This window comes from Microcaecilia unicolor, chromosome 10 (assembly GCF_901765095.1).
Source record: "Microcaecilia unicolor chromosome 10, aMicUni1.1, whole genome shotgun sequence".
Taxonomy (NCBI): Eukaryota; Metazoa; Chordata; class Amphibia; order Gymnophiona; family Siphonopidae; genus Microcaecilia; species Microcaecilia unicolor.
This window is the reverse complement of record NC_044040.1, coordinates 85530055-85544294: the sequence shown is the minus strand read 5'-3', so window position 1 is coordinate 85544294 and position 14240 is coordinate 85530055. Positions and strand designations below refer to the sequence as shown.

The 14240-nt window shown below is 44.3% G+C and overlaps 1 protein-coding gene across 2 annotated transcripts in view; it reads left to right on the top strand.

Moving 5' to 3' along the window:
- The first annotated feature begins 4007 nt into the window (after positions 1–4007).
- LOC115479321 (serine/threonine-protein kinase TBK1) overlaps positions 4008–14240 on the top strand; it is a 157657-nt gene continuing 147424 nt past the window's right edge. For both annotated transcript variants that reach the window (XM_030217196.1, XM_030217197.1), the window contains exon 1: positions 4008–4126. The gene's annotated coding sequence lies outside the window, so the exon portion shown is untranslated. The remainder of the gene's footprint in view (positions 4127–14240) is intronic.

Genomic DNA, 14240 nt, shown 5'->3' with positions numbered 1-14240 from the left:
CCCTTCTGATCCAAAATATATCAGGATCCAGGTGTATGCTGCCCTTCTGATCCGATATACACCAGGATCCTGATGTATGCAGCCCTTCTGATGAGAAACAGAGCTGAATCTAGGTGTATGCTGCCCCTCAGACAAATACAGCTGGATCTAAGTATAAGCAGCCCTTCCAGAAAGATTTGGACATATGCAAAGAGAGTTTCTGCTGTGTCCAGCAGGAACAATAATTTTTAATGCTGTTTTGCTGCTTTAAAATTGTATGTTAATAGGTGAAGCTTTAAAATAAATGACATTTCTGTCAAAAACAAAAATCATACACATAGGCATAAACATTTTTATAGAGAACCATCTTTATTATCACCATGAAGACAAAAGCAGGCATCTAGTACTCCATTGAAAACCAGAATACAGCACTGGAAATAACAAAGCAGCTTCTGGAGTACTGACAAATACATTTTGAAAATAACCCTCCCCCCTTCACAGACCCTTTAAAATCCCACCAGCCCCCACAACTCTTCTTAGATCCTCTCCCCCCCCCCCCATCCCCTAACAAGAGAGAATGCAAATCTACTTTGCTATTGTTTTTGACAACCGTAGATGGCTGCTGCAGGGGGACCGGCTTCAACTTTATAGTCACACCGTCTCCTGTGGACCAAATAAGCTCGTCCCATGTCCCCTCATTTAACCTCAAGGAGATAGAGATAAGAGTTGTGTGTCCCTTGTCCCTAGAGAGGGGAAACACTTCAGCCCTGTGGGCTGAAAAAATAAGAAAGACAATTAGACTTAGTTGTAGGCGCAACCAGTAAAAATCTTTATTGGTATATCACTAAGCCACATACAAAATAATTGTTCTCTTTGGAGCAAGTTGTCACACAGAATAGCCAGACGCAAGGACTGAATAACAAAGTTTGCTCACTAAGCCACATACAAAATAATTGTTCTCTTTGGAGCAAGTTGTCACACAGAATAGCCAGACGCAAGGACTGAATAACAAAGTTTGCTCACTAACACCTTTCTTAGGCATCACATATATACCATTTGTAAGTTTCGTTTTCTCCCAAATCATGTGATTTCTCCTAAACTAAAATCATAAAATAGCCTGTGCCATATATGGACGTTCCTGTATTATATCAGTCTCTCCTGATGTGTGTGCACATGCACACTCGGTGGCCATTGGCTAATTAGTTATCAGTACAGCAGCCACAGAGCAACTAATACATATTACAATCCCCTTGTGTCCTCTCTCCCCAAAACTGAAACATTCTGGACATCTTAGGCTCACTGTATCCTCAGTCTCTCACCACCTCCCAAGGTTATATCCACCTTATATGAAAGGCATGGTCTCAGCTCCAGCCAAATGTGCATCACTGAAGTGTCATTCCTCAGTTCCTGAGAAAGCACTATATGTTACAAAGATGCTAACTTATTAGGCTAAAGTGTGAGAACCAAACAGAGCAATGTAAAGGCTTTTGTAACAGGCCTACCACAGGAAGGAATATACAGAGTTTTCAGTTTTGCACAGTATAAGTCATCACAAGAACAAAATATAAGAAAACCAATGAACTGCATTAGGGGCTTATAGCCCACGTAGCTATGTTTAAACAAAACAGATCTGCAGGAAACAAAATATTTATTTTTATTTAGACTTATAAAACCACTTGCCCCTGAAACACGTTCAACACAGAATAATCCATTTGTGTATCTAAAAGGTAAACTTCTACAAAACAGATGAAGATGTGATTCCATGTGCCCCAAAGAAAGGAGAGTTTAATTCTACTTCCATTTAATTTCAATATATTCCATCGTATTTATAAACACCAGGCTTCCCAAGGCAGATTACAACAGTTAAGAAGAACCCATCAGGAAACAGAATGTTCTCACTGAAATCTGGCCATCTGAATTGTACAGAAGCACAGTGAAGAAAAATTAGCATAAACTACAGAATTTATAATTGCTGTTTCTACTAGTATAAATAGCCGCCAGATAACCTGAGAATCTATACAAAAATAGGACTCATAAAATCAGATTGATGAACCAAGGCTTAATTAAGCAATTTATTGTTCAAAAATCAAGTCATCCTTGCAAGAATGCGGTGTTCCCCCGCAGCTCTAAACTGGGAGCTTGCATATACACACACATGGATTTCTATAAGATTCCACGGATTTTATAGTTACATTTAAGTGTCTGCCCCTAAGTTTTTCTCATTGGCCAATGGTCACCTGCCTGTCTGCTAGTGTGCTGTTAACAGTAGCAGGGACTTCTCACTCTCTTCCTCTCTGTAGTTTCTTTGTTCATAGTTATCTTGCAGATGTCCATTTTCCCCGCCTTCTGACCTTGCCTCATGGAACAGTTTATTTCAGCTCTGGGGCCTGACTAAAGGTCTTCACAAGTCCCCTTCCTCCCCCTTCTCCTGTTCCTGCTTCTTATAGAAAACTTCTTTTTGTTACAAAGGAGCTAGTTAGAGCCTGAGTTATACATTTACACTGTTATATGGAAACACAATACCTTTATTTATTTCCAACAACTAGCTACAATAATTATTGAAGTTGTTTCAGTGATATTAAATTATGTCTTTTCTCATCCACCTTGTAAGGCACTGCCTATCCAACAAAAAGAGTTAGACTTGTTACAGATGGACCAACAATAAAGAACGACAACGTGGATGGAGCAGCTTACTGGTTTGCTTGCTGTGTTTTCAGTGAACGGCAATGACGGCTGCGCGGGGGAGTAGAAACAGAGATTAATCAAATGGCTTCCTTACTTACAGTGGACTAGATAGGCTCACTTCCACTCCACTCTATTAAACCTCCTTGGTTTAACCTCCTTGAAGGTTCGTCATGGAAAGAGGGGAATAGAGAACCGCAGTGCTGGGTTATGGCTGGTGATCGCTGCATACTGTGTAAGCAGCGGCAGCAGTCAAAACAATGAAGTGCTCCAGTCTTAAGGTAGTACTTAACAGATCCGGAAGATCCCGGGGATCCCGCAGATCTGGCTTTTACACCGTCCCGATTAGTGACCCTTTACCAGGAGAAAAAAAAATATCTCTGCACGAATATAACACATGCTAGGGTGTCCCTATAACCGGCTCCTCCAAACTACACACTGATTACAAATACTACTCTACCTATGAAAAGTTATTCCGTTATTATACTGCCTCTGTGTACATCTGTATGCTGCCCAAGATGGCATGCTTGAATATATAAATGAGAATAAATAAAAATGCTACCAACAATCAGGGCTTTTTTTGAGGGGGTACCATTGTCTGCTAAAATTAACCCATGGACCCCAAGTTTTGATGAAAGAGCTCAGGCTCTACACACCAATTCTGCCTTGTCATAGATTCTGTGACTGGTTGCAGGGGGCCTGGCTATTGTAGGATGATTGATCACCCCACCCCTGAAGGGTGGCCTAGCGTTTGAGTATCGGCACCTTTTTTGCTAGAAAAAAAAACGCACTGCCAACAATAAATAACGACAACGTGGATCCAGCAGCTCATATTTGTTTGCTTTGTTTTGAATGTACGCAGAAATGACGAATGTGCGTGGAAGAGGAAACAGAGACTAAAGTGGCTTAAACTTTTTGACGACATCATGCCGACTCCTGTTCTCAATCTAACCTCCTTGGTCCCAAGGACAAGTCACGCGCCCTTCGCTAGACAACTTCCAACCAATCAGAACACAGATCCATCACAGTACTTTGAAGCCAGCCCAATACGTCTCTAAGGACAATAAGAGGCAAAGCAGCAGAGGAAGTATCTTAACAACCAACGCTCCGACCCCTCTGAAATCTAAACCCGCCCACCGGTCTGACATCGCTCCTCCTTTCTCTCCATAGTCTACCTTCAAACTTGTCTTTGAAATCTGCAAAAACTCATACATGTTTCCTATAACCAACCCCAAAACATTTCTTCTCCGGAGTCCCGGTCCCCGGACTCTCTGATACAATTTAGTTCCCTCAGCCGCGACTTCCTGTTTCCGGCAGATGGGACGCAGCGGAGCAAGGAGAGGGATAGAAATGCGTCATAGGGGGCGGGACGCTGGAGAAGAGGAAAGCTGCGTTTTGGGGTCGTTTTTAGGTGACTGTCCTAGATGAATTGCTGCTGCTGCCAACCTCAAACAGAAGCTTGAAGGTAGGGTGTTGGGATTTTGGGAATGAGAGAGAAGCCGGATTTCGGGTGGGGTATGGAGAGAGAGGCATGTTGGACCTTGGAGATTAGAGAAGAGAGAGGGAGAGACCACGGTTCGCTCTTTGGTTGTGTGTGGACAAGGGTGTTCCGCATATGAGTGTTGTCAAATGTGGTGACTTGATATCTTCGAATTTGTGTTCCATCTACCTTGCCAATTCACTTCCTGTTTTGTAGGGCCTAAGTAAGATCAAAGCTCTATTTTTTTTCAGGAGTTTCTGGGCTGCAAGCCTAAATTTGAAGCCATTCTTTTCCTGTGGTGTTGGAGTCATATGGACCTTTTTTTTGAGGCGAAAGAATGCTTTTGAACAAGAAGTTATGCTATGAAGTGCTATGCTACTATGATATGTATTAAGTAATCTACAAGGGAGCCTTGCTAGAGACTTAGAGCAAATCATAGGACTTATAAGTAAACTTGGGAAAGACCAAAATAACTTCAGCACAACTTCAGATTCGTTGTAAGAAGGAATTATGCATGTTTTTACAGTATAAACATTTATACTGTAAAAACATGCATAATTCCTTCTCACAACGAATCTGAAGTTGTGCTGAAGTTATCATCTCAGCGTTTTACATTGTCTATTAAAAACGTTTCATGAAATATCTCTGAGACTTACATTCAACAAAAATGTTTGGACAAGTACCCCTCCCAGGTAAAATTACAGTTTAAAATTGTATATGATGGAATAATTCAAACAAGGCTAATAGATGGGAGTGAGATGAGGGGTCTGTTCTTAACCCCTGACTTCACAAAATGGGGTCAAACCCCAACAGAACCCCTGCACCTTCAGCTTTGTAAACAGATTATCCATATTCACAGAAATACTCTCAATATTGGATGCAGAAAAGAATTACTACTACTACTTATCATTTCTTTGGGTACTTCCACTTGCTACTTACTGTACAGAAAAGAATCTGCTCAACAGTTTAAACATTATTGCATAGAAGCTAAATAGCTACAACTTAGTCTATGTAAATCAGGACATGCAAAGTTTGGATTGGGCCTAGAACACTAATATATATTCCTGAGTAAAAAAGACAGTTCAAGCTGGACCGTTGAATATCCATACAGTTGAAACTACATGTTAATGAAATACATGTTTTCAGTCACCCACGCAAAGAACAGGCAAACCCTCACTAAATGTAGAATAAGTGACAAAACACAGAAACATAACTGGAAATCTCAGATTCTGCTTGTAGTGCAATACTGGAGAAATAGAAAAATGTATTTTCTCTTGCATTTGTCTCCAGTTGATGGTGATAGTCTATGTGCAGTTTGTTGGGGTGACCTTTACTGGAGATTACTGGAACTATAAGGCAATACTGGTTGGTTATAAACGCCTTCCCGCCTTATCTCCACCACTACCACACTGAAGTCTGATTCTGGAGCTTTCATTCTGCAAACATCAAGTATCGAGGAGTAGCCTAGTGGTTAGGGTGGTGGACTTTGGTCCTGGGGAACTGAGGAACTGAGTTCAATTCCCACTTCAGGCACAGGCAGCTCCTTGTGACTCTGGGCAAGTCACTTATCAAAATATAAGCAGGTTGCTAATAGATTTATGAAACAGTCATGACTTAATACAAGTTTTATAAACCATAAGTAAGCTTTTTAAGGTCCATTGAAAACAATAGAACAGTCTCTAAGGTATAGTAGAAAATGGTTCTGTTTTTCCTGTCCTGATAAAAAAGTCTGGTGACTGCTAGAATAGTTCTGATAAACCAAGATGGATGAAAAATTATGAGAGAGCAGGTTCTTCCATAGCAATCATCTGGAGTAACCTAATGGTTAGTGTAGTGGCCCAAGGACTAGGGGAACAGAGTTCAAATTCTACTGCAGTTCCTTGTGACTCTGGAAGTCACTTAAAATTCCATTGCCCCCAAAAATAATTACCTGTTTATAATATGAAAACCGCTTTGATAGTAACCACAGAAAGGCAGTATATCAAATCCCATCCGCTTTCCTTTTTCCATCTTTTCATCCACCCTAACCAGACAGCTTTTTCTTTGGGGTTGCTCCATTTAAGTGTACAATTATATAGTCTTCAGCTACCATGAGCTCCAAAGTGCTAATTACATATAAAAAGAGATTCTGAAAGAATAATATCTTAGCAGCGTATGCTTCCTTCACTTTTTAAAGCCAAAGATGGCTATTTTCTATCCATCTCCCTCTTTTAGTTTCTTGTAGAAAGAGTGTCCATAATTTGTCTAAGCTGGGCATCACCTCTTGGTCTTATCTAGGCCTTCTCTCACAGTCTTGGATGCAAGTACACCTATAACAGCAACTGAGTTTATCTTTGTGAATTCAGGCAACAATAGAATCGGCTGGGCTTCACCTCATAAGATCATCGGGTTTTTCGCCTCGCAGAATCAGCTTTAGCCTTGTAGAGTCAGCTGGGCTAAATGATTCTGCTGTATCTGCCTTACTCAACTGGGCTTTAGCTTCTCAGAATAAGTGAATTTTTAGCGCCTCAGGCACAGCAGTGCTTGTTCTCCCAGAGTTGGTGGCATTGTTCTTCAATTTCTTACTGCCAGTAGAGCTTCAGCTTGTCAGTATCACGAGAGCCTCAGTTTCTCAGTGCCATGCTTTGCTTTCCCAGTGCCGGCCATGCTTTATCTTCTCAGTATTTTCTAAGGCTGAGCTTCACAGTATCTTCTATGCTGCCTCTTCGTGGTATAGATAGTCTTTCACCCTCACAGTATTGCGTGTTTTTCAACGTCATATTTTATTTAAAATATTAACCATGCTATCCACAGTTTTAGGTGGTATACAAAATATAAATAAAATATTAAACCAAAAACAATTACTATGCAGTATCACACTTCACAGTAAACATTAATGTGATTTCTCAGCAAACATAGTGCACTTAATACAATATTGTGCCTAAGTACAGTAAGACAAATTAAAACAGGTGTGTTTTCAACAGTTTCCTAAATCGTAACAGTGCTTCACACCTCAAAAGGTAATACATTCCAAAGCTGTTCACCTTCAACTTGGACCATAGAAGCCCAGTAGATATCAAGTTTAATCTGCTTAAATGTAGGTACATCTAACAGTTTAACTGATCTCAAACTATGATTTTGGCTGTGAATGTTTAAAGCAACATCAGTTGCAAGAGGTGTTTCATTATTCTAAGTTTTATAAATCATAGTAGGCACCTTAAATTGTACAGGAAAATTAACAGGGAGCCAATGTAACTCCTTTAAAAATTGGAGTAATATGACAGGAATGCGATTAACCAGCCAGTAAGCTTGCTGCTGCATTCTGAGCTACTTGTAGGGCCCACAATGTGTTTTTAGAAAGTCCTAACAACAATGTTACAGTAGTCAAAAATAGGTAGCACTAGTTCAGTTTTTTGTTGTCACGTGCTTTTTTTTCACCTTATTACTTAACCTCACAGGATCTTTTTTACTCTCTTACTATAGACTGTGTTTCACCTTCAGTAGAAGGAGCGTTTGAGCCGCAGGATTTCTACTCTTGAGTGGACATAAATGACTGCAGATTCAGTGTAGCTGCAATTATGACTGGTTTAACCCTAGTATTTTATAAAGGCACAGGCACTTTCTCAACTTCCAAACCTAGGTGACCTGTTATAAAATTATCCTTTTAGTGTATTGCTTTGGCAGCCGTGTGTAATGGTCATGCCAATAAAGTTATCTGAATGTGGGTAGACTTGGTAACAATATAAGAAAATAATTCTTCATGGCAAAGGTAAACATGGAAAAACAAACAAACAAAAACATATTTGACACACCCATTATCTGTTATGTTGCCCTGTGGGGGTGTCGGTATTTAGAGTGTTCCCTGCAGAGCTGTAGAGCTAATGCAGGCTGTATACACAGTGTGATGAGGCTTGCTGTAGGACTTAACATAAAGCTTTATAAACTAAGATGACCTAAGGACCACTGTTTCAGGATTGTCATTGTGCCTCTTCAGCTTGGAGAAAAGGCGGCTTAGAGGTGATATGATAGAAGTCTACAAGATAATGAGTGGAGTAGAGCAGACAGATGTGAAGCGTTTGTTTACACTTTCAAACAACAACAAAACCATGGGACCCAAGATGAAGCTAGAATATGGTAGATTTAAAACAAATAGGAGAAAGGTTTTCTTTACTCAGCGTGTAGTTAGACTCTGGAACTCGTTGCTGGAGAATGTAGTGACAGCAGCTGGCCTTAAGGAATTTAAAGGGGGTTTGGACAGATTCCTGAGGGAAAAGTCCATTGAACATTATTAATTTTTTTTATTTGGGGGGGGGGGGGGGGCATTGCCGGGTTCTTGAAGCCTGGATTGGCCGCTGTCGGAGACAGGATGCTGGGCTTGATGGACCCTTGGTCTTTTCCCAGTATGCCGGTGCTTATGTACTTATGGCTTATATTGAGTTTCCATTCTGTCAAGCTTAAATGTGCGAGTAATAAGGGACTAGTATCTTTTTAAGAATATCTTAAGACATGGCTCGACCAAAGTTTCTTAGTGTCTAGGAGTCAGACTTGTAATGACTGGGATTTTTATTCATTTACGCACATTTATAAATTACAGATACATAATGTGCACAAGATGCACAGCAAGTTGTTTAACACGGTAGCAGGGAAGGAGCAGATAGGAGGACAACTGCTCTTCCCTTTGCCCACCCACCTATAGCCTACCATCTGGCAATGGAGAGAGGCTTTAGGCTGAGGTTGCTGAGGCAATGGAGAGAAGCCAAAGCTGCATCTTAAGGGTGGGTTGGGACAGTGCACCTACTGATCTACCCCCAAAAGCTGCATCTTTAGCCTCTCTCCATTGCCTACCTGCCCCCAGCAGCAGCGGTTTTAACCCCTCCCCACTGCTAGTCCCATCTATTCCCAGCAAACACATCCATTTCATGACCTACCTAAACGCCCCAGCAGCAGCCTTGGCTTACATCCCCATTCACAGCATTAGCCTCTGAATCTGTCCTCTACCCCTCCCCCCCCCAAAACAAATTCCCATCCCCCCCCCCAAAAAAGAAGAATCTCAATAAATGTAAATTTATCCTACCAACAGGGCTGCTGGAGAATTGCCTCATCATCAGCAATTCTCCTTATGATCTGCTTCTGCAGTTGCTAGTGCTCCAGGTATCCTAATCAAGGTGGCTCCATGTGGGCTGCCATTCCAGGGAGGATACCCCCAAATTTCTCGCTGTCTTCCCCCCCCCCCCTCCACCCCCAGTGTGTAAACACACACACACTCATAGCTCTCTCTTTGCCTCCCCCCCAGCACACCCCACCCCTATAGCACTCTCTCGATTGGGGGTGTTAAGCTCATCATCAATTATCCCTTCTTTGACAAAGTGAACATACGTGCTCAATATTGGAGGTGCTCAAGCATCCACAGAGCTGGCACTTATTCACATATACCTGTAGCTTGCTCTCTGCCTCCCCCGAGCATATGCCCCCCCTCATTGCTCTCTTTCTGCTCCCCCCCAGGACAAATATACCCGTAGATCTGTCAGTCACCACTATATACCTTCCTGTGATAGCTTTCTCCCAATGATGATCCCCCCCAACTGAATTCTCAATAATGCTCTCCAGCTTTTTATCTTATCCACTTGCACATACCTCCCCAGCTCCTGCACCTCAACACGCTTACATCAGTTTGTGCTTCCCTCCCCCTCTCTCTTCCTCCAGCAGCTCAGACACACAGTTCACTCTCTCTCTCCCCCAGCAATACTAGAGAAATGAACGGAAATGCAAAATATCAGAGTTGCACATTTCCTGAAGCTGACCTGGTCCAATTGATAACATTTTTTTTCTACCTTTTGTAGTCTGAGAATTTTATTTTTCCATTTGATTTGGTCTGGTCTGTGTCTCGTCTGCTTTTCTTTGTTTTTCCTATCATTCCAGGGTCTTCTGTCTATTTGACATTTCTTCTCTCTCCATGTCTATCATCCATCTTCTCTCTGTGCCCCTATCTGTCCTGTCCAGCATCTCTCCACAATCTCCCCTCCCCCATATTCAGAATCTGCCCTCTTAGTGTCCCTATCCTTCCCTTATATTCAGCGTTGCCCCTGTATCCCTGTATCTATTCTTGTTCCATGTCCAGCATTTTTTATCTGTGTCCTGGCCCTCCTCTCTTTTCCCTTCCTCCCACATGCCTGGTCCAGCATCTCTCCCGTTCTCTCCCCTGTGGTCTGGCATAACTCTCTCCTCTTCTGTTTCACTCCTCATCCATCGATCGTCTGCCTCTTCCTTTTCCCAGTCTGGTCTCTCTCCTCTCTTGTGCTCCCCTTCCTGGTAAATACAACACATCTGCGTCTCCCTCCTCCTCCCCTCTCCCCCCAGGGTCCAGCACATCTTTCTTCCTCATCCCCTCTTGTGTCCAGGGTCTCTCACCCATCCCTTCCTCCCCTCCCCCCAAACATGCCTCGATCCCCAGTGTTGGCATCAGCAGCCATCAGGACATGTTTCTCTGGCTGATGTCAGGACCTTCCCTCTGCTGGGGTCCTACCTGTGAGAAAGCAGGATGTTTGTGTGGAGGGAGAAGGGAGAGGCGAGAGTGATGCCGGCTGGACCTGGCGGGTGAGAGAGAGATATACTTCAGGCTGGGACAAAATAAAGTATTTTCAGGGGGCATAACCTAGGTGCCAGGTCTAATTTTCATAAGGCGCCATGGTGACATGTTGCCTGGGGTTTGTCGAGCCCTGTCTTAAGATAATATAATTAGGGGTGGGCAGCAATTAAAATTTTAACTGAAATTAATCATCCTTGGTCATGTCCAAACAATACTGTGTACATGGGGGCATCAATCTTCTGTTGGACTGAACCTAATATTGTTTAAACTGGTCTAACACTTCTCCAAGGACAAGCAGGGCATTAATTCTCACAAGAGAGTGGTGGATACTTGGAATGCCCTCCTGCGGGAGGTGGTGGAGATGAAAACGGTAACGGAATTCAAAAATGCATGGGATAAACATAAAGGAATCCTGTTCAGAAGGAATGGATCCTCAGAAGCTTAGCGGAGATTGGTTGGCACAGCCAGTGGTGGAAGGTGGGGCTAGTGCTGGGCAGACTTCTACGGTCTGTGCCCTGAAAATGGCAGATGCAAATCAAGGTCAGGTATACACAAAAAGTAGCACACATGAGTTTATCTTGGGTAGACTGGATGGAGCGTGCAGGTCTTTCTCTGCCGTCATCTACTATGTTACTATGTAAGTGTGTAACATGGCACCATGTTGCCCGGTCCAAACTTTGACAAACTATAAGAGCTTTTGTTGAGCACGAGATACTCTCCACTGCGCATGTGCAGGTGCCTTCCCGCTCGTGCACAGCTACTGCAGTACTTTTTTTTTTTTTTTTTTTACCACAGTGAGGAAAAGATGAGGAGAAGACTGTGTTTGTGACTTCTTTTCATGTTCTGTCTGAAGAGCTTCATTTTTGGTGCCTTTCGGCGTTTTATTTGTTTGTTTTGGGTTTTTTTCAGTGTTTTTTCACTCTGCCTCTTTGGGCATTTGTTTTCCCTTCTTTTCCCATACCTTTTTAGTTTATTTGTCCAAGTTTTACGTATCCATTTTTTCCTTTTCCATCCACTAGGCTGCATTTAGGTCTGTCTCCGGTTGGGTCTTTCCCTTCGTTTTTTTTCCTGCTGCCTTGCCCCTTGTTTTAGGCACCATCGCATCTTTTGATTTAGTGTTGGAAGTTTTTCTGCCCGTGTCCTCTAAAGGTCTGAGTGGCTTTAAGCGCTGTACCTGGTGCATTTGCACAGGCTCTGTCATGGACACCCATTCTTGGTTTCTTCAGTGTCTAGGGCCTGACCATAGACCTGCTGCTAATTGTCCTTGTCTTCATTTGAAGAAAAGGACTCAACTGTCTAGAGATGCTTAATGAGAAAAGATTTTTGGAGCCAGTCTGGGACCTCGGCATCGAGAGCATTGGTCCTTATGGCTGCCTCAAGACTGAGAGACACCGGGAGTAGCAGTGCGTTGAGTGGGTCTCCACCTGTTTCAACGCCGACTGCTGGACAGGGCCTCTGGGACCGGCCAGTGTTGTACCCAACCCCAAGGCGACGACGTGAGGATTCAACATTGTCCTCGTTGGCACCGAGGAGGCTTGATGCTGAGCTTCGGTGAAGGCCAAGAAGCATTGGCATCGGTCAGCCTTGTCACATGGTGCTGGGAGCTCCAGGGCGTCGAGGGACTCGGCACCCAAGAAGCGTCGGTGCTGGGAAGATCGCTTCCTCTCTATCCAGGAGGTGCAGGTGTGCCTATCTCCAGGCAGTCAGGACCCGACTCCCATCTCAGCCCCATCTGTTCTGCAGCTCGTCTCAGAGCCGACACCCCAGTCTTTCCCATTGTCTGCCCTCAATGACCATATCCAGGCCTTGCTCCCTGAGCTGCTGGATGGCATTTTGCAGCGCTTTGCATCAGTGTTGGGGGGTGTTTCCGGCCCTCCTCGCCCTCAGCCTGCGGTGCGGCCCCATTGTCGACTGTCACCCAAGCCGGTACCCCCTCAATGTCGGTGGAAGAAGCTTCATTGGAGTTGAGGTGGGAGTTGACTCCTCGACGGCCCTCATGGGGACGTGGCTCTTCAAAGTTGGGGCAGGCTCGGTCTCAGCCCTCCTACAAGGAGTTTTATGGGAATTGGAGGAGGATCCACGGTATTTCTCCTCAGATGAGTCCTATGGTGTCCCCTCTGAACCCCCCCCTCCACTTGAAAGGAGAAAGTTCTCTGGAGAGCCTCTCATTCCCTTCTTTTGTAAAGGAAATGGCTGAGGCTATTCCATTGCATTTGGAAGTGGAGAACGAGCCTATGGCTAAGATATTCGAGGTCCTGGACTACACGTCTCCTAGGGAGGCTGCAACTGTCCCTCTCCACAAGGTACTCAAAGTCCTTAATTGGAACTGGGAGTCCCCTCTATCGGTCCCTGTTGTGTCCAAGAAGATTGACACCCAGTACCGGATCCATAGAACACCTGGTTTTGATAGACCTTGGTTGCCTCACAGCTCCGTGATGGTGGAGTCCACTCTCAAAAGAGCCAGAAGTTAGAGACTGTGACTTGGCACCCCAGGCAAAGAAGCTAGGACCTTGGACTCTTTTGGGAGGAAGATGTTCCAGGCCTCAATGCTCGTGTCCCATATACAATTGTACCAGCTCTTTATGAGCGTCTGTTTGCGGGACTCGATGCACAAGTTGATGGACTTGGCAGGCTCTCTCCCTCAGGAGGAGGCAGAGTCAGTGTGCCAGTTGGCCTAGCAGCAGAAGGCATCTCGAAAATTCTTGGCCAGGGGCGCCTATGACACTTTCGACGTGGCTTCCAGGATCTCCGCTCAAAGTATAACGATGTGCAGACTCATGGCTGTGTGTTTCTGACTTGGAACAGTTAGTTCAGCAGAGGTTGGCAGATGCCCCATGCCGGGGGGGGGGGGGGGGGGGGGAATAACCTTTTTGGAGAGAAGATTGAGGAGGTCACTGACCAAATCAAAAAGCATCTCTTCTCATTCCCGCTGGGCGTCTTCTGTACCAGCCTCCTTAGCTAGGAGGTCTTTTGGCAAGTCGAAGAGGGGTGCCTACTACTCACAGAGGCATAGGTACATCCCTTTCACTCGCCAGCCTGCTCAGGCTCAATCCCAGCGCTTGTAAACAGCATGTGCCTCAAAGCCCCTGCTGCTCCCCAGTCTAAGCAAGGGGTGTGCTTTTGACTGGCTCCAGCAGAGCATAGGTGCTATCAAAGTGTCTGTACCGGGCGACTTGCTGGTTGGGGGGGGGGGGGGCGCTAAAGTTTTTCCACAAAAGGTGTCCCCTTATCTCCCACTGGTGGGTTCTCCAAATAGTCCATCTTAAGTACACACTAAATTGGATTCAAAAACCTCCAAATTGCCCACAAAGATCACAATACTTCAGCTCTCAGCACAAACAGATACTTGCAGAGGAACTCTCCACCCTTCTACAGGCCTATGCAGTCGAACCCATTCCACCATGGGAAGAAGGGTAGGGATTCTATTCCAGGTACTTCCTTGTTCAAATGAAGACAGGGGGGATGTCACATCCTAGACCTAAGGGCCCTGAACAAATTCCTGGTCAAGGAAAAGTTCAGGATGGTTTCCCTGGG